At 45.3% G+C, this 21098-nt stretch overlaps 1 protein-coding gene across 1 annotated transcript in view; it reads left to right on the plus strand.

The window, feature by feature from the left end:
• ZFAT (zinc finger and AT-hook domain containing) overlaps positions 1–21098 on the plus strand; it is a 985201-nt gene that overhangs the window by 388604 nt on the left and 575499 nt on the right. The gene's annotated exons all lie outside the window — the stretch shown is intronic.

Consider the following 21098-nt stretch of genomic DNA (forward strand, 5'->3'; position numbering starts at 1 on the left):
CAGCCGGATTCATATGATGACATTGGTGACCAAAGCACCCAGGATGTGGGGCAAGACCCACAGCCTGACCCACAGCCTTTCAGTGTTCGTGCCTCCCCAACAGAAGATTCTGCAGGTTTTCATGCACTCATTGAGAGGGCAGCTGCTAATCATGATGTGGACATGCATGCTGACCCAGTAGAAGAAGACTTTTTATTTGACACTTTTTCAGTCTCTGAAAGGACAGTAAAGACACTGCCTATGCTCAAAGGGGTCCTCAAACATGCTGCGGACATCTTTAAAGAACCTACCAGGGCGAGAGTGGTCAATCCACGTATCAAAAAAAAAGTACAGACCAGCACCTGCAGACCCTGCATACATTCGGGGACAGTTGCCGCTTGACTCCCTGGTGGTCGCAAATGCCCGCAAAAGGGCCAACTCCCAAACAACGGGTGAAGCTCCTCCCCCGGATAAGGAGTCCAAAGTGCTAGAGGCAGGAGGCAAAAGAGTAGCGGCACAGGCTGCCAATTTTTTGCGTATCGCAAATACACAGGCACTCTTGGCGCGTTACGATAGGGCGCATTACGACACCCTAGAGCGGGTTTTAGAACACCTGCCTTCGCAGTTTCAAGAGGCTACCAAACTGCTGATAGAGGAGGGAAAACTAATCTCCAACGCTGCCATAAAGTGTGCACTTGATGCCGCGGACACGGCCGCTAGGGCCATTAACACTAGCGTCATGCTGAGACGACAGGCGTGGCTCCGCATATCGGGGTTTAAACCTGACATTCAAACAACCATTCTTAATCAGCCAGTCAATCCTGATAGACTGTTTGGTCCAGATGTTGACACCACCCTAGAAAAAATAAAAAAAGACACCGAAACTGCTAAGTCAATGGGGGCCTTACAATCACAACAGTTTCGTGGCAACAATTTTCGTCGCTCAGGTGCGCGTGGAGTCACCAGAGGACAGATGGGTCAACAATCTCAATTCTCTAGAGGTGGAGCACAATCCTTGTACCCCAAACAGAACAAGGGGGGTTACCGAGGAAACAGCACCAGAGGACGTGGCAGAGGAAACAACAACTCCCGCTCCTCTACCCCAAGCAAACAGTGACTCTCTGTCACTGCCCCCCGACCACTTAACACCTGTCGGGGGGAGGCTACAGCAGTTCCTGCCCGTCTGGAGAAACATCACCACAGACAGGTGGGTGCGACAACTTGTCCAGTACGGTTATTGTCTAGAGTTGAAATCCACTCCACCCAACATTCCACCAAGGCAAAGGCCTATGTCCGCAGAGCACTTGCACTTATTGCAGCAGGAAGTGGTGGTGATGCTGCAAAAAGGAGCAATCGAGCTCGTGCCAGTAGGGGAGGAAGGCACAGGGGTGTATTCCCTGTACTTCCTTATTCCAAAGAAGGACGGATCTCTCAGACCCATTCTGGATCTGCGTCCCCTCAACCTGTATATACTGTCAGAACACTTCCATATGCTTACACTACAACAGATTCTTCCCTTGTTAAACCAAGGGGACTTCTTAGCAACCTTAGACCTCAAGGATGCTTATTTCCAAATTCCACTACACCCGTCCCACAGGAAATACCTCAGATTCACTATCCAAGGCAAACATTATCAGTTCAAGGTCCTACCCTTCGGAGTGACCACAGCCCCAAGAGTGTTTACCAAGTGTCTGGCGACAGTAGCGGCGCACCTCAGGAGGCAGAACATCCATGTCTACCCCTACCTAGACGACTGGCTCGTTCAAGCCAAGTCGGAACAACAGTGCGCCGCGGACATGTCGACTACCATTCACCTCCTTCACGATCTGGGCTTCTCGTTGAACTACCCAAAGTCGCATCTACAGCCGGCACATGTCCGGCAGTTTCTGGGTGCGACGATCAATACCCTGACGGCCATGGCTCACCCAAACCAGGTCAGGATAGACAGCATGCAGTCTCTAATCCGAAAGTTCAGACCACAACACTCACTCCCAGCGAGAGTGTTCATGCAGTTGATAGGCATGATGGCCTCCTGCATCTTCATAGTCCCTCACGCACGGTTACATATGCGCCCGCTCCAGGAGTGCTTAGCAAATCAGTGGACTCAGGCTCAAGGACAATTAACAGACCTAGTGTTGGTTACCAGTCGGGCATACGACTCTCTGCATTGGTGGACTCCACACAACCTTTGCAAGGGCCGACTGTTCCAGGAGCCAGTGCCACAGATTATCCTGACGACGGACGCATCTCTCCAGGGATGGGGAGCTCATCTGCTCACTTACACCGTGCAAGGACTATGGACGACGCAGCAACAGAAGATGCACATCAACTATCTGGAACTGATGGCAATCTTCATGGCGCTCAAGTCCTTCATTGTACATCTGTGCAACAAGGTGGTGTTAGTCCGGACGGACAACATGACCGCGATGTACTACATTCAAAAACAGGGGGGCACCCACTCGCCACAGCTGTCTCATCTGGCTCAGGGCATGTGGCGGTGGGCCATTCAGAGGAACATCTTCCTCATGGCAGAACACCTCCCGGGCAAGGACAATCAGATGGCGGATCTGCTCAGCAGATACAGCCATCAAATGCACGAGTGGGAGTTACATCTGTCAGTACTCCTCCCGTACTTCCAGCGGTGGGGTCATCCGGAGATAGACCTGTTTGCAACAAAAGAAAACGCAAAATGCCAACACTTTGCCGCCAGGTTCCCTCACCCACAGTCGCAGGGGAATGCGATATGGATGAACTGGTCAGGCAAATTTGCGTACGCTTTTCCGCCAGCCCCTCTGATACCGCTGGTGGCAAGAAAGCTAAGGCAGCACGCGATGACTCTCATCCTGGTTGCTCCAACGTGGGCGCGCCAAGCATGGTACACCACGTTCCTCGAACTCTCAGTAATGCCGCATCAAAGACTGCGCCTCACGCCCAGACTCTTGACGCAGAACCGTGGAGAAATTCAGCATCCAGATCCGCAACAGCTCAACCTGGTGATCTGGCTCCTGAAGTCCTAGAGTTTGGATACCTTAACCTACCTCCAGAATGCATGAACATCATCAAGGAGGCACGGAAGCCAACTACCAGAGCATGCTATGCCGCAAAATGGAAGCGTTTTGTCATTTACTGTACAGCCAATGACATCAACCCGCTAGATGCATCTATCCCTAACATCATTTGCTATCTGCTACATCTCTACAAGTGCAATCTAGCGTTCACTTCTATTCGGATACATCTGTCCGCCATCGCAGCCTATCTTCAAAATAGGCAGCATCTCTCTGTTTTTAGGGTGCCTGCTATTAAAGCTTTCCTTGAAGGCCTGAAACGAGTCATTCCCCCAAGAACACCGCCAGCTCCGGTGTGGAACCTCAATGTGGTCCTCACCAGACTGATGGGACCACCATTTGAGCCACTACACTCGTGTGAACTCCAGTTCCTAACGTGGAAAGTGGCTTTCCTAATTGCTATTACGTCACTGAGGCGTGTTAGTGAGCTACAAGCGCTCACAATCCAAGAGCGATTCATTCAGATTCATCCAAATAGGGTAGTGCTACGTACTAACCCCAAATTCCTTCCAAAGGTGGTGTCACAGTTTCATCTCAACCAAACTATTGACTTGCCGGCATTCTTCCAAAACCCACAAAGCAGGAATAGCCAGGTGGATTGTTAAGTGCATCCAAATCTGTTATCACAAGGCCAAGCGCACGTTAACGATACCCCCAAGGGCGCACTCCACACGCAAATTGGGGGCATCCATGGCTTTCCTAGGGAACATTCCTTTAGAGGACATTTGCAGAGCAGCCACGTGGGTTACACCACATACCTTTACAAAACACTACTGTGTTGATGTGCATTCCAAGCAGCAAGCTGCTGTGGGACAGGCTGTTCTCAAGACACTTTTTCAGGTTTCTGCAGCTGGCACGGGCAACCGCCGCTAATGGAGGGACTGCTATGTATTCTATGCTAAGATATGAATTTAGCAGCCCACATGCCTCGAACTGAATATGCTACTTACCAGTATGCATCTGTTCTTGGCATGTAGGGCTGCTAACATTCATATCGCCCACCCTCCTCCCCGGTGCCTGTCACAGCTGCAGATCTACTATTGTATTCAATCATTAGCATGGACTACCTTTACACTTTTCACTCCATCTTCTGCCACAATGGCGAAAAACAATCTGGGGATGGAGCCGATGCCCATGCGCACTGTAGTCCAGGGGAGGAGCCACCTATCTCAGGATACTTCGAAGACTCTTCCAGGACAACAATGTGCGATCAGCCGGACCCAACACTAGGCGGCGATCTAATGCTAAGATATGAATGTTAGCAGCCCTACATGCCAAGAACAGATGCATACTGGTAAGTAGCATATTCATTACCGGTAAGTAATAGGGCATTACCCCCAGGTCCGTCCTGTCCACGTCCCATTCATTAACAAAGTGAGAATACCCAAGCAACCACCGGCATTCATCTACAACAAACCACAAAGACACAAAATACAGCAAAACTCAGAGAACAAGAAAGTCAGGAGCACACTGCATGCAGTACCCCCAAACCGAAATTAGCATTATTCCCCTGCGTGGGGGATTTGCTGACTGTGACTCCTGCTGGTCGAGAGCAGGGGACGACGTGGGATTCCCAGGAAATTATTGGCGCAGGCTGCCTCGTGTGTTTTTTGAAAGGGGGAGAGCACTTTGAATACTTTTGACACCGAGGGACTGCGAGGTCTAGCAGGCTCTCTGTCACACAGCTGCTGCCTCTTCCCTCGGTGTTCCCGCCCTACCGCCTGGTGCCATTTAATCTCGCTCCTAATTCCGCGACGCGAAACGCGCCCGGGAACTAGCCCGGGGCTAAGCCCGGGCAAAGGGCGGGCCCTCTGTGACCCTCAGAGGACCGAGGAGGACGGGACGGGGCCACCCCCTTTGGCTCTTGGGTATGAGGAGGTACAGAAAGACTTTTGCTTCCTTTTCGTCCTCCGCTTCTTGACTTTGCCTTTCTCCAAGGACATATCCCCTACTGAGGCGTATCTTTTTTTTTTTTTTTTTTTTTTTCGCCGATAACCATTCTGTTACACCCAAAATCACACCATGACTCGCAAGGGAGATAATATAACCAGCTCAAATGTGTCCATTGCTAGAGAAGTCGATAAAGGTGTATCTCCCCAGCCCACACAAACAGTAGTCGCAGAGCACGCTCTTGCATGGTTAGATGATTTAAACACACTGTGCAAAACCAAACATGCTTTAGTGGAATCGCCGCTTCCTGCTGACAGCCCCTGTGAGTCACATGATATTGCTAGCCCCCTGCAACCCTTCCCATTAACAATAACACCCAACATTGAAAACACTCAAAGGATAGTTTCTCCCCAATTTTCACCTGCTAAGAGGAAACGTAGTGGGATTAATCATATTGGGAATCAATCAAAATCCCAAAAATCGTGCTCAAGCCCCACAGTTCCAGTTAGTAATTCTTCCATGACTCCTGAGGCTGCCGAGACATTATTCAATCCAGTTTCTCCTCCACAGTGAGATTTATTATCCCTTATTGAACAACTGGTCAGCTCTATTATATCACCACTAATAGAAAAAATAAACATCCTAGGGGACAGACTGACTGAAATGGAGGAAACCATTAAATCGAACCTTCTAGCCAATAAATGCAAAAAATGCCTTATAACACCTAACTGTTCCGACCTACCTATTACTCCCAATGACCCAAAGCCAGTTACGCAAGACAAAAGGGCTCCAATTCAATCAAAAGTCCCTAACGCACCAGCCCCAATAGCCCGTAAAACCTTGTTAAAACCTCTTTTGCCACAGATTACTGCTTTTAGAGCACAGTATAAAAAAGCTTCTTGTATCCAACTCCCTCCGGAGGCAGCTCCTTTTGTATCTGTCCTCGCGGGAGTACCACTACTTACACCTGGGAAAACCGAGAGACAATATGATTTGCTGAATAAGGTCAAATTTTGGTTGGCAAAAAATAGACCTTTGCCACCTAACCTTGAGGGTACAATAGTGAGTGTCAGAAGGGTGTGTTGGTTGGGTTCCCTCCCAAAAGACATTGATGGTGACTTAGTACTGGTTAGATTTAGGCAGAGAAACATCGCCCCATATCTGCGTACCTGTGCACCCCTAGTGGGTAATGGCCCAATCTCCGCCTGGGATCTGCATGATTTTTACCCTAGAATGTCATGCATCCCCACATCTAGCCTAAAGGTAGGCTGCAACATGATAATGCGCAGAGGACTCCATGTACCGAGTGGCCGTAGCTTTCCGTCCTATACCAGACAGGAATCACCGTCTTATAGTCCCAAGTATTGGAACCCCTATTAATTACTGTTTGATCTAAGCTCAACCTGTGAAAAGATCGATATAATTAAGTTATTTATCCCCACGGGTTGGGGAAACGTTTTTTTTTTTAACTTCAAATATTATGTGTCATTGTATGTATGTTTTTATCTGTAACTGATTTGATCTGTACGCTTTTATGATTTTAAACCAAAATCGAATAAAGCTATACTGACTGACTGAATGGGACAAGGACAACGGGACCAGGGGTAATGAAGATTACCGGTAAGTAATAGGGCATTACCCCCAGGTCCGTCCTGTCCACGTCCCATTCATTAACAAAGTGAGAATACCCAAGCAACCACCGGCATTCATCTACAACAAACCACAAAGACACAAAATACAGCAAAACTCGGAGAACAAGAAAGTCAGGAGCACACTGCATGCAGTACCCCCAAACCGAAATTAGCATTATTCCCCAGTAACTTCCAGATCTGAAAATGCCTTACAAAGGTATTAAAGGACGCCTAGGTGGCCGCCCTACAGATCTCGGACAGGGAAACCCCCCAAACCTCAGCCTGGGCCGACTGACCCTAAACTCCCGCAGGAGGACGAGACCCCAAAAGAGAGTAAGCCTACATAATCACCTGTTTAAGCCAACAACCAATAGAAGAAGATGAAACCTTCCCACCTCGAAAGGCAAACTCAAAAGAAACAAAAAGGGAATCCGACCTCCGAAAGGGATGCGTGCGATCAAGATAGACACGCAAAGCCCTGCACACATCGAACAAAGACCAATGAAGGTCATCGGAAGAGTCTTGGGCAGAACACAAAGCAGGGAACACCAACTCCTGGGAGTGATGGAACTGGGAAGAGAATTTGGGGGAAAAAGCCGAATCCAGCTGAAGGATCACCCCATCATCCGAAAAAGACAAAAAACTGCTCCCGGGCCATCAGAGCACCTAACTTATTAAAGCGGCAAACCGAGGTAATAGCCACCAGAAAAAACACCTTAAAAGTAACAAACTCAGACAAAGGCTCAAATGGAGGAGCCACCAAAGCCCGCAGAACCAAAGGCAGATCCCATAATGTAAAGGAAGGCCTCACCACAGGATGAGCCAAGGAAAAGCTCCGCAGCAAACGAGAGACCAAATCCACAACATCCGACAAATTCCCCCAAGGGGAACGGAAGGTCTTAATAGTGGCTCACTGAGATCTCAAAGTGGAATCCGCCAAAGTTTCTCAAAGCCTCCCAGAGAAACTGCAGCACCTCTGGCAAAGAGCAAGCCAAAGGGGACATACCCAGAGGTAGACTCCAGCGCTGACAACTATCCCAATGTTGCCCGTAAGACTTTAAGGTAGAAGGCTTATGAACTGTTGAAGAGCCACCACTAAATGTTCTGGAAACCCACAACGTCTCCACCCCTGCCTCTCAACTTCCGCAGCTGCAGGAGAGATAACATCGGAGAGGATCGCAGGGGAGACAGAGAGCAAGGGAGAAACCAGGGACCCTGCACAGCCAACAGCCTCAGATTGGGGATCCAGACGAGGCCAAAACAGAACCACCACCACCGCCTCCTGAAACTCCTGCCCAGGCAAGTTAAAATCCGGGGAATCCGAGCCATTAGAGGGAATGCATAGAGGAGATGAGACGGCTAAGGAATGGTCAGCTCATCCAACCCCCAGGAGCTCAGGGACGAACCCGGGAGCAGAACCTGGGCAGCTGGGCCATGTGTCGGGAAGCAAAGAGGTCGAGATAGGGAAGACCAAACCTCCTGCACACAAGCTGAAAAAGCCACTGGAGTCCGAGACCACTCCTGAGAGGCAGGGAAATAACGGCTGAGGGCATCTGCCAACCCGTTGTCCACACCCCGAATATGAACAGCCAGGAGAGACAACAGATGCCCCTCCACCCAACAAAACAAGGGAACTACTTCATTCAGAGACTTGGACCTGGAACCCCCCTGATGATTCAGGTAGGCCACCGATACCATGTTGTCGAGCGCACCACAACATTGCGCCCGACAACCGGCCGCGGAAATTATCAGAGCACGGGACACCGCTGTCAACTCCCGCCAAATGGAAGAACGCCGACCCCCTAGAAATGACCAACGACCCTGTAGCCACAGAGAATCCAAGGTCGCCCCCCCACCCAAAATACAGCATCCGTATATAGGACCGCCGGAGGAGAGGGCTAAAATGGCAGTCCCTAAGAAAGAAGTTCCAACACCATCCACCAGTGCAGGGCAGTGAGGATTGAAGGAGACACCGGAACCAGAAAAGCCTGATCGCAAGACAACGGATTCCAATAAGCCAACAGATACAACTAGGACGGAGATGAAAACGAGCCCAGGCCACCATAAACACCGTTGCCGCCATGAACCCCAGAAGCTGCAACCAGAGGCGGACCGGAAAGGAGCCCCCCTCCCAAGACCTCCTGAGCAAGAGATTCCAAGGTCACATCCCGAGGAAGAATCAACGCCGACCTCCGACCAATAATCCTGAATCTCCAGCTATATAGTCAGGAACAAGGCTTGCCTTCCTATCCTGACCTCAACTAGAAGAAAACTTCCTGTGGCCCCTGGAAAACGGCAGACGAGAAAGAGGATGGAAAAAAGACTTAGGCTTCGAGGAAACAGTCGCAGCAGAGGGATGCTTAAGGGAAGAAGAGTGATTTTTTTTCTCCTTAACCCCCATCTCCTGCAGAGTCTCCTTGATCAAACTTTTGATCTGATCATCATCCCCCTCCCTGCGGCGCTTAGACCTGGCCATAGAAGGGGATAAAGAGGACTCCGAGTAAGAGGAGGAGGAGCTCGCCCTATGGCGGCTCTTCCATGAATGCTTGCCCATGACGGGAAACAGATGCCACCAGGCACAAAGCAGACCCAGGAACCTCAGGTGAAAAGATCCCAGAGACGCACCTCCAGGAGGGTAATGACTCCGTCAAAACCCCCGCAGGACAGTAAATGCCAAGTGTCCCGCAAATCCAGAAGGGAAACACACATGAGCAAACACGCAAGGGCTCCAAACCAGCTCCGCCCACCTGTCCCAAAATACTCCAAAGGCAATCGATAGAAATTCAAAAACTGCTATGGAGAACTTACAGAAGATGGCTCCTAAATACAGACACCACGTAGGAGACCGCAAAGCAGTGCCTGACTTTCCGTCCCGCCTGCAACCTGGAAATCAGGCCGCACGACCCCCCCGGGAAGCAGCCTGCCTTCCTGCAGGAGCGAGACGCCGCGCCTCCCGACGAGCCCGCAAACTCGGGAGGCCCAAACCAGGACTTTTGCAGCAGAAAAACCGTAAGTACATTACCCAGGAGTTCTCCAGCTCCTGCATCATCCCATTCTGTCAACAGACAGAAAAAACAGAACAGGAGGGATGCTGGGATAGGTACGCTTATGTACTCCCAAAGGAAGGGAGTGGGGTAGGGCCATCATTTCTTTGTTCTTTTTTTCTGTCAGTGAGATAGGTTATCTCACTTTGTCAATCAATGGGACGAGGACAGGAGGGACCTGAGGGTAATGCGGCCTGCACTTTTACAGGGGTGTTATAACGACATTTATTCTTTGTCAGTGCTATCCTGAGGGCCTAAATGAAAGCGAGGCCAATGCTACGGAAGCAGGAGCTGCACAGGCAGAACAAAGGCATGCAATTTTAAGTACACTTGAAGAAAATAAATGAAACTGCTAACATGCTGTTCTTGTGGAATTTTACATGGGATTGCACATTTGCCAGTCAATGAATTCTTGGCTCAAGAACCTGCTCCTTAACAGGGCTGCTTGGATCTTTCTTGTGTAATCACATATTTAAAAAGAAGTTTATCCTGCCCTCGACAATTATTCTTCCATGTTACTATTCATATCAGTTGTATGGATTTGATCAGATAATTACTCTGTGCTTTATTAGTGTAGATTGAATAACATACAAAGAGGAAGTTAGTTGATTAACTCACTGTACTTGGTTATTCATGATGTATTGGAAGCCCACCAGGAGGTGTCTGTTCCATGTACAGTGCTGTCTGGATCCCTCGTTGGAACAGTGCATTCTTCACGGGGTGCCTTACTCTGTGGTCACAGGTTTGAATCCCAGCACATCCCCTCAGCCTGTCATCCTTTCGAAGTCCCTAAAAATGAATATCATTAAGTCGGATAAAACTATATAAACATGTGTAATGTGATGTTTAGTGGCGTCCGCCAAGGCTCGTTCGAAGGTGCGCATAATAATAAATTAGAAGAAAAAAAAAATAACCTTCCTGCCGGGTTCCCCGTCTCTGCTCCTGCTCTCCTCAAGGAAAAGGAAGCACAGCCAGCCTCCACTGACCAATCGCAACGCTGCACTGCAGTATTGTGATTGGTAGGCACCCAGGCTTCCCTGACCAATCACAACGCTGCATTGCAGTGTTGTGATTGGTTTTGAAGATCCTGGTTCGACGCTCAAACAGGGAATTGGGGCCTGGGCATGTTCTCCACGCATGCTGGATGATGTAACACTTTAACAGTTTTCTCGAAAGATAAAGATATGCGGTATCCAGGTAAAAGTTAGGGTAACTTAACGATTGGGCACAAAATGGAGTCTGCCCTTTGGGTCTTTACGACACTAGTCACTGTATTGTAAGTTCTTGGATATTTTTAGTTAGAAACAGTGAGAAGAGTGTCATGCATCTCTCACATTGTCCACAAAATGTGTTTGGTTTGGATCACTGTTTCCTGATGCAATATTCAGATAGTTAGCCACTAGACAACATAAAGCCCCATGCTGACTTCTGCACATGATCCAAGGTCATAGGGAGCAGGCCTAATCCAATGCCTGCTCTGGTGCTGTAATTCAGAAGAAAGGGTATTATGGGATTTTGGATGAAAGTGGCAACAGCCTACTTCTTCACAAGAAGCGTTTATCTCCAGTATGTTCCCATTTTGGCAAGAAATTCCCCAACAAAATTTGCCCTTTTGAGAGAACTTGCCTCAATGCAATTGTCAGCGCTCTAATTAAAATAATTGAGAGGGTTGATGTGTAGGATCAGGATTATCTAAGTCTTCATAAGATCGAGTCCAATCCAGCCCATCAAACTTGTGCAAGACCGTGATACAGGTTAAATCGTATAGGTTTACTCACCATTAAGTTCATTGTATAATGCAAAAAGTGGTTAGTTAATCAGTAGCAATCAAAATCTCAATAGTAAATCAAAACCAAATAATGTAAGAGGTTTGGCATAAGGCATATATATCTCCAAAGAAATCAGTCATCCAGAATAAGTATAGTTCAGCAAAAGGACTGACCTAGAGTCTGCCTCCAAAGGAAAGTCAGAAAGTACTAAGTATAAATCAAATGACAGACTAGCATAAGGTTGGCACAGTTAGAAAGTCATGGCAAGTCAGAGAAGGGCTAAAAGTCCAAATAAAGTCTGACAGATATCCCAAAAATACTGTAATATTTTATATGGTTTTAGACAGAAATCTACACTGTTCAGTGGTGAGATGTGACATAATTGGTTTGAACTACCTACTTCTACTGCATATTAATAAATGAGGTGTGCTTAGCAAACAGAGGAAATGACATGATGTTTATATAATACAGAAATACTATATACAGTTCAACTAATGAATGGTCCCAAAGAAAGGCTCAAGCAAAGGACCTTGAAAGTTACAAACACAGGGATATCCTGGGCATGGCTTTCTCGATGGGAACACAAATGAATTCAATTTATTAATACAAAGACCATGGATTTGGCTTCTATATTGCTGATTTCCTGATGTGTCTGTGTATAGTTGGTGGGTTCAATCTCAGAAACGAGGTCTTTGGGCACCGTCCTCACTCCCTTCTCAAATTGGTGTCCCAAATAAATGACTTCCAATGTCAGTTATGCATTGTAGCATGGGACACTTATGCCCATTTTCAGCCAAATCATTTAATAAATCATTTGTATCCAACTTACAGCCCTCTTTTGTTTCAGCTGCATTCATCAAATCATCAATGTACTGCATGAGTACTGAATCATAAGGCACATTTAAACTTTCCAAATCTTTCTTGAGTATTTGCGAAAATATTTATAGACTATCTAAATATCAAAATAAAGGTAAGTGGTTGGGGTATCTGAAATGTCAAAGTGGAAACATAACTAAGAGCTCCTTAGAGCTATTGTTAGCCTATATAAAAGCAATATGGGTCTAGTGGGAGGTTCTTGTATTGAGGTTTGATTGTTGTCTCTCCCTTTTGTCCCAGACCTCAAAAATAACCTAAAGGGGGTACCCTTGATAGTGTGGACTATCTAAATACCCATGTGGGGCTCTATATCATACTAAAACTTTATTTTGGAATCTGAATGCAAAATGAAACTGACTATCCTCATGAAGAGGAATAGAAAAATGCTGAACAAAAATCAATCGCTGTAAACAATACTTCTTGAATTTGAAACTAATCACTGCTGGATTCGGTACCAAGCGCTAACATGGAATTACTATATAATTTATTTTATGCAGGTCTTGAACTAGCCTCCATTTGCACTTGGCTATTTCAAGTCCTTTATGTGTGAGTTAAATGGCCTTCCTAGTACTTCCTTCAAAATGCCCTGCTCAATCATTTTTTGGCACATGCAAACTTCTCCTTTGCTTCATGAGAAAAATCCCTTACCTTCCATTTTCACATTGTGCCTTAACTCTGGAGGTTTAGTCCCATGTTGTGGAAAGTGGGAACATTCTCACTTTTGTGATTTGTCTGAATGCAAACAACATCTGGTGTGGAGTAAATGTGGCAATGTAACCTTTACAAAAAATCACAACCCAACATCATCACTGGACTTATCTCACTAATAAGGAACTCATGATTATTAATACTTGAACCTATTTTTATTGGGATATTTGCTGACAACTTATTAGTCACTTGTTTATTTGAAGTGACTACAACAGAGTCTTCTTTTTCTTTTCCTGAGAGGGATAATTTAGGAACTTCCGTCAGTCTAACCGTGGATCGGTAACACCTGTTTCAATAAAAATGCATTGGCTGGCCATTAACCTCTATTTCTACAAAAAGCGCCATTAAGCTCTTCTTCTACAAAAGAGCATTTCTAGTCTACATCTAGGACTACACCAAACATGCAATCAAACAATCCTGCTCCCCTCTCAGGTGGCATCATTGTGTCTGACTTGGTCCTATAGCAACTCAGTGTGTAGTAGCAAATTAGGAAAAAATGTCATTAATTACTGAATATTTTTGCTGAAATGTATTTTGGTTACAATCCTGACATATTATTTTCCATTGGTTGTTGTTTGACTGGGGCTGAAAACATTCCTATTTAACTGTCCTACATATTGCATATACTGTTAAGATGCCAGTAAGGCTGGGGCTACTGACTGCATCATTCCATTCTATGCCTTCTGATTCATATTATGCTGCATTTGAGGAACCAATTGCAACTCATTTTAATATGTGCTCACATTAAATCTACAAACTTGGTTCCCATGGCCTTCTTTACCTCAAATGTGACTCACTTCAGTTTTCTTTTGCTCATTATTATCAGTGTTAAAGGTATTGTTAGTAAAATTGTTACCCCACCTCAAAGACCATCATTTCCAACTTTCATAAATTGCTCACCATCACCAGGTGTTTGAAATATCCCTGATGAGGTTGTTGAAAGAACATTGTCTGCACAATCAACTTATCCTTTTTCAGTTTTTTAGTCACATCAAAACAATCTCTACAATACTTTGAATAGGCAAGATCTCTTCTAACGGTTTTACTTGCCAGAACATCACACTCTGCTGAAGATGTGCACTGACCTTTGGACACAGTCCCAACATGACCTGAAACAAATCCAGTCTCCGGTTTTTAGAACCCACATTGGGCAAGGGTCAGATAAATGTAGAAACTGCACCACTAGTGGCACTGGAGCATCTAGGCGCAAAGGACATATTCGCTCACTGGGGCGTAATGTTAGATAATGGAGACTGGGGCCATGCAAAGAGGTGCTGGTTGCAGGTAGGTAAGTTGAAGGTTCAGTCACGAAGGGGTTAGGACCAGCATTGGGGGGTGGGGCACGAGGCAGCACCAAACACACACCATCAGCAGCACAGAGGTTGCTGGGTGTAGAGTGCCAACAAAGTGTTGGGAGCCCAATGCAAATCAAAGGGGAATGAAGATTTCAAACAAAGGCTTTAGGACAGGAAGCTGAATGAAAGGAACCGGTAGCTCTGGTGGTAAGTTGGGATGTTGAGGGACACCTAGGCACCGTCAGTCGGGGTCCCTAAGGCCTGGGGACTGCAGATGCAGGGGTGTTCTTTAAAGTTGGAAGATCTTTACCGGAGCTGGTCGCGGTTAGGGAACCCTTCGTGTTGAGGCTGCAGGCACCATTTTAAAGTCCAGGTGCGTTCACTCCGGTGTGGACTGGTGCTCAGGACCGCTGGGGGCCGAAGGCGCCGGGTGCAGAGGTAGGCCCAGAGTTCTTGTCGGTTTCTTTGTGGACAGGGCTGCCGTCCTCAGGAGTTCTTGATCTTTAGGGAAGGCAGGCAGTCCTTCCAGGGTTGTGGCAGTAATTGGGCCTGCAGGAAGAGTCGCTTTTTGGCACAGGTTTCTTTGAGGGCTGTAGACAGGCCAGTAGGGCTGGGGCCAAGTCAGTTGTAGTGTGCTGTCTTCACTGCTGGTACAGCTCTTCAGTCCTTCTTCTTTAGCCAGGAATCTGAGGCTCAAGGTTCACTGGTAACCCTAAATGCTCAATCTAGGGGCGTTACAGGTGCTGGCAGGTAGTAGCCAATGGGCTACTTACCTTTTGGGTGATTACACCTTTTGTATGTCCTTTCCTACTGGTTGAAATCCTCTCAAACAATATGGAGGATTTTCAAAGAAGGGGGGTCACTTCAGTTTGGGACATTTTAGGGTGTGGTCCTGGCTGAGAGTGGTCACACCTCTTCTGCTTACTAATTTTCCCACCGACCTTTCTGCTAAAAGTGGAGCTTGGTCGGGGGCGGGGGGGCATCTCCACTAGCTGGAGAGTCATTGGCTAGCATAACAAAGGGAAGTGAGCCTCCCAGAGTAGGCTTTTTTTCTAACCCACAAGAGCATAAGGCTCCCACCTCATGGGTTCAGAAACATGTCGCGAAGTGGCAGGCTGGTGCAGACTAGTCAGCCGCACACTAGTGGTTAGGTTGGTTTTTTGGGGGCACCTGTGAGGTGCCCTCTGAGTGCATTTATTAATTAATCTGACACTGACATCAGTGTGGGCTCATTACTCTGAGATATTTGGGACCAATCATCTTGGGTTTCGGGGAAGCCATCATGGAGCTATGGAAATTGTACTGGCAAGCTCCCAGCCCATGTACTCAGTATGGCTTCAATATGCAGTTGACTTAGACACTATAATACCAAATCTGCTCATGCAGTCATGCCCTCACCAGAGGTATAGTGCACACTGCCGTAAGGTTGTAAGGCCTCCTGTAGGCGTGACTTTCCCATGCCTCTGGCAGTGCTGGCTTGCCTGGCATACATGGATGTGTGCCAGGTTGACCTTTGACTTTTAGTTGTACCAAACCATGCAGGTTCCAGTGGCAGTGTGCATTTGTTTGGTGAGGGATCTCTTAGGGTGGCATAATACATGCTGCAGCCCTTAGAGACCCTCTCTGGTCACAATGCCCTAGGTACCACTGGTACCTTTTACAAGGGGCTTATATGTGGGCCAGAGGTGTTCCAATTGTGGAATCAAAGGTACCATTTTGGGAAAGAACACAGGCATTGACAACCTGATTAGCTGGGACCAATTGCACATTCAGTCAAATTTGCTTTCAGAGTCAGGCAAAAAGTGGTTGGCAACTTGCTAAAAGGAGCACTTCCCTACAGTCATCCTCTTAGATTGTCTCACAAAGCTGTTACCTTTTGTTTTGCAAACCACATTCTGTCTGTCGGATTCTAAATGTTTAACAAATTCTCTTTTTAGATTTGTCAATTTTCAATTCCTCCACAAATTTCTAAAGTTTTTCATATACATGATGATCACATTTTCTCACTTTGCGCTCAAAAACACCAATTTATCTCTATTGAATGTTAAAATATTATCACTATAAAATCCTGTTTGCACCATTTCATCCAAATCCTGTTTAGGTTTAAAAATATTAATCTCCGCCAATTTCATATCACTTTGTGAAGACGGACCAACTTCTGGTAACTCGTTCCTTACACTCTGCTCACCTGTCTCTTCTGGCTCACGTCTTGCACTTGCACAAGTCTTATTATACGGGGTGGTCTTGCTTCAGTTAACATACAATCCATTGACTCATCCTCTCCCTTGAAATGTTTGTATTCTCACTTTTTGTCACATTTTTAGTTTTTGTTTTCTTTGTTTCTTTGTTTTTTTCTGAATCAGCAGCCGTTGCAGAAAATACACCCATGATCTCAAACACATCAGTACAATGCTCCCTCTTCCATAAACATGATCTGGCATCCAGCCAATTGTTAACAGCTTTACCGATCCAACCTTTCAGTATTTTCTCATGTGATTTTCATTGGCCCTGTAGTCCCAATCATTCAGTGCTTCAAATTGCGCAGTTCTCAGCTGCGGGCTTTGCTCAAACATGACTCACCTCAGATACTCAAGTTTCTTCATATCGAACGTAGAAGTCTTAGGAATTTGCAACTGTTTATCATTCACTGTAAATGTATGCCAACCTTTAAGCCACAAACATGTTTGGAAACCATGATCTAGGAGCATCTCAGGTGCAGGACTTCCAAATGGAAGCAGAATTTCTCCATAGAATGCTTTGCCAGATTTTGCCATAAGCCTACCCATTGTATACGCAGCCAAACTTTACTTTACACATAATACAAGATATTCAATCAGAAAAACTATTTAAAAATAAAACCTTAACATCAATTGTAATATCAATAAACTAAGACCTACCGAGATACGGGATAAAGTAAAATTCACCACCTAAAAGGGAAATTGGACCATAAAAACTCTAACAATCATACACAAGGCAGGTTTTGATTCCAGTAACAACCTACCATTGGAATAAGTGTTGTCTACTACTCCTGATTATTTCTCATTTTCAACTGGACTGTTAAGGCTATAATAAACTTCAACTTATAATTATCCTGGTTTCCACACGTTTATTCAGCAGACAGTAATATATCTAACTCAAGTTCTTCTTAAATCCAAAACCTTCACCTTTTATAAAAGCAATTAAGATCTTTAACAAAATATAATCTGCAGCACATCACAAAGATGCACAACACACTGATATACAACTTTAACATTTACCTTTTTCCAACTTTTGCACAAAGTACACGATCATTGACAAAACACAATCCCGGACAGAATCATCAAATCTGTGTAACATCTCACATGTCCGATGACATCTCAATCTGTACAAAACCCTGTTGATACTCACTGAATTCCCTTATTAGACGCCACACATGGGAACTCTGGCAATCATCCAAAATTTCCACGATTCTCCAACATTCCACCACCAAAATGTTTTCAACACTATAATTAAAATAATTTAGAGGGTTGATGCGTAGGATCGGGACTATGTGAGTCTTCATGGGAATGAGTCAAAGCCAATCCAATAAACTTATGGAAGTTCCAAGTTGAACTTTATAGGTTTATTCAAAATTGTAATCTTTTCAGAAGGCAAAAAGTGGTTAGTTAATCATGCTGGTATACAGAAACCAATGACAGTGGTTATTGCACAGAAACAAAACATACCACGGGATCACATAGATCAACATGGAGCTGGAAAAGATGGGTTTTCTAGTATCCACCTAAAGCAAAGGAGATTGAGATTTCTTCTCAGTAAAATGAGGAAAGGAACTCCATAGGTAATTGTAACTCCTGTTAAATCATTTAGGGAGGCATTTTGAAAGTCTATGTTTCTAGGTACAAATGTTGAACTATGGCAGACTTGGCTGTGTCATTCTAGCGGAAGTGCAATTTATGCTTTTGGTTGTTATGTATCGTCCTCCACTGCAGTTTTAAATATGGGTGTAATGTGAGATAGTCTGCAGATGTTAGCATACTATAGGATTATTTTTTGTGTAAGGTTTTTAACTTTCTTTTAATATCTTGTTGTCTAGTGAACACATGCCTTTATTTGGAGATTTATATTGTAGTTCAGCAGTGTTTGACCTCACTGCTAACTCACTGTTTAGTGTTCACTAGACTACAGAAACGGTGGGTTTAGCAAGGAATTGCTGGATCAGGTTGTCTCTTTTGAGGGCTTCACATGGAATCAGTACAACTTCTCCAAGGGTTTTTTATGCCCAGAGTCAATCAGTACCCTTCCTTATTTTTTGGTTGTCATACGATCTCAATCATTTTCAAAACATGCCTTCCTGATTGGTTTGCATTCTGACATACACATGTGTTTTTGTTGGTATTTGGGATGATATTTCGTCGTTGCCATCAGCTATTTATACTGGTAATTTTTCGAATTGGGATTGACAGCATTTGAGACAGATTAAATTAACTTTTTCAGTTGTTTCAGTTAGTTGCTCATCATACAGCTATAACTGGTTGTCTAAACTCTGATAATGCAGTCTGATCCGCACAGGGCTCCAACTCCCAACTTTGAAATGACTGTAGCCCAAAATGCTGCTTCACTGTAAAATGTACTTTCTAGGACTGTTTAGGACAACACATAAAAGGTCAACCAACTATTGGCAATCACTTCTCCGAACCAAAAGCCAGGCCTATTGCATTTACCAATGCTTGCTGAACAGGTGCTAGTGGAAGGATAAGGAGTGAAAAGTAAATATAACAAACATGGCTTTTAGAGCTCCATTTGCTTACTGTTTGTGCTGTTCCCTTTGTGGCCGTTGAAAACAGGGGTAACAGGGTCCCTGCCATGCACGCCAATGTGCATGCCAGAAGTAGTATCCTTATTGACATACATGCCTGCTTAATCTCAGAGTGCATTTAAATCCCTTTGTCATAGTCACAAAACCTTTTTCATATGTGGTCCCTATTATCTAACCAAGCCATTCAGCTTTAGTGCTCTCCAGAATTCTCTGCAAAGACAACTCAAGGCTTTTGGTTGTCATAACATGGGGCCATAAGTTCTCTAGCTTCCACTTTATGGGTAAATGTTTGTCCTTTGTCATGTTGGATAATATCATTTCTTTGGACTTCCATAGACCAGTACAGATTTTTTAATATTCTTGTTTTGCCATTCTTCCTTTAGACAAGCTTCAGATACCAATACTTATGGTGAATTTTCTCCCACATTGGTTTACAGCTGCATTTTGAGGTCTGGCATAGAGACATCTTGAGCTGCTTTGTCAATCTCATACAAATTCAATAAATAATGCATCGTATTTCAGCAACCTTACATACAGAAAGTGGCTATCGGGGATCACATGGAACAATCCAGTATCCACAGGGTTACATTTTTGTCTTTCACCACGTTGACACATTTATTGCGCACTCTCTAGAACATAGATTCCCTGATACCACAAACACATACTGTCATATAAATCTCAATACTATGGAAACCGTTGCAGACTTATTTGCTGACTGGCCAGGTATATGGGTGAACTCATGCATGCTCCTTTAACTACTCCACGAGGCAAATGGGGGAGAGAAGTGGACAGGGTGTAAGTGGGAAAGAACATTGGCCTGCCAATCAGTAGTCTTAATGAACGCCAAGTTCATACAATTCACATTCTTGCATCGGGCCTGCCCCTCTCCCGCCAAAATAAATGGGTTTTTCTCCCTGCTGCTGTACTATTGAAGCGAATATGATGCATATGTTGTGGTCTTGCCCGTCTCTATCCCAGGACTGGTCTGCCATAACGTTGCAGCTAGAGTACGCCACAGGTTATACTGCTCTAAACACTTGGGAGACATTCACACTGGGGACATTCAACACACTAAAGAATTCAGATTCCCTGATCTGGCCTGTTGTACTCCTGATTGAATGTTTGAACTATTTCTACGGAAGACACTCTCCCGCCTTAGACACGACATAAATCATAGGCCATGCAAGCGCATGTCTAACACCTACCATGCAGACACAGGACTCCGCCTGTACACAGCACCTTCTTTCGATAGACTGCAACCACAACTATTCATCACCATGCTCTGGTGGTGGCTACCCCTAGGTATCATCTGCTGCCCAGGCTTGGGATATGAAATGCTGTACCACATGCCTTTTGGTGACCTCCTGTAACGCTGTATAAGCTGTGATCTACTGTGAGTGTTGTTGCTACATAACACTATGTAATCACTCTATCCGCCTGCTTTACGCTATACAGTTCATTTTTTTCACATGCATGTGTGGCATTGTTATACTTACAAAATAAGCATTATGTATCTCACGTAGACTGCCTACTATGTGACTCTCTTGGAGATGTGTAGTAGAAACTAATCCTAAATTGTCATGCATAGTTTTGAGTGCTCCGAAACGGACTATGCTTTGACCTGCTTTGTTCGTTTAGGAAAAAACAATAAAACATACATACAGAAAGTAGCTTCGAGACAGCCTTTTTTTTTTTAGCCATTTGTCACTTGGCTTAGCTCACATGATAGCATGTGTACAGTGGGAAGTAGGTCAGCCATTTTAAGTCATTGGCTATGTAGGTAGTGTCTAATTTTGGATCAGTCTTTCAGAACAGCCATTTGCTAAATACAATGCCAGTCATGCTGAGGGACGACATTTCTACCAGTTTACCTGTGCTTCTCAGAGACAAAGGAGTGTCTCTTTAGGATACCTCTTTGCCCTCATTTCACACAATAAACCAAGTCACTGCTTTCACCACTTCCCCTTGCTCATAGTAGGTAGCCTGCTACAGCATAACTGCATCTCAGCGGCGATCACTGATGATTGCTTTCACCCTCTGTTGATT

Source organism: Lissotriton helveticus, chromosome 4_1 (genome assembly GCF_964261635.1).
Source record: "Lissotriton helveticus chromosome 4_1, aLisHel1.1, whole genome shotgun sequence".
NCBI classification, from domain to species: domain Eukaryota; kingdom Metazoa; phylum Chordata; class Amphibia; order Caudata; family Salamandridae; genus Lissotriton; species Lissotriton helveticus.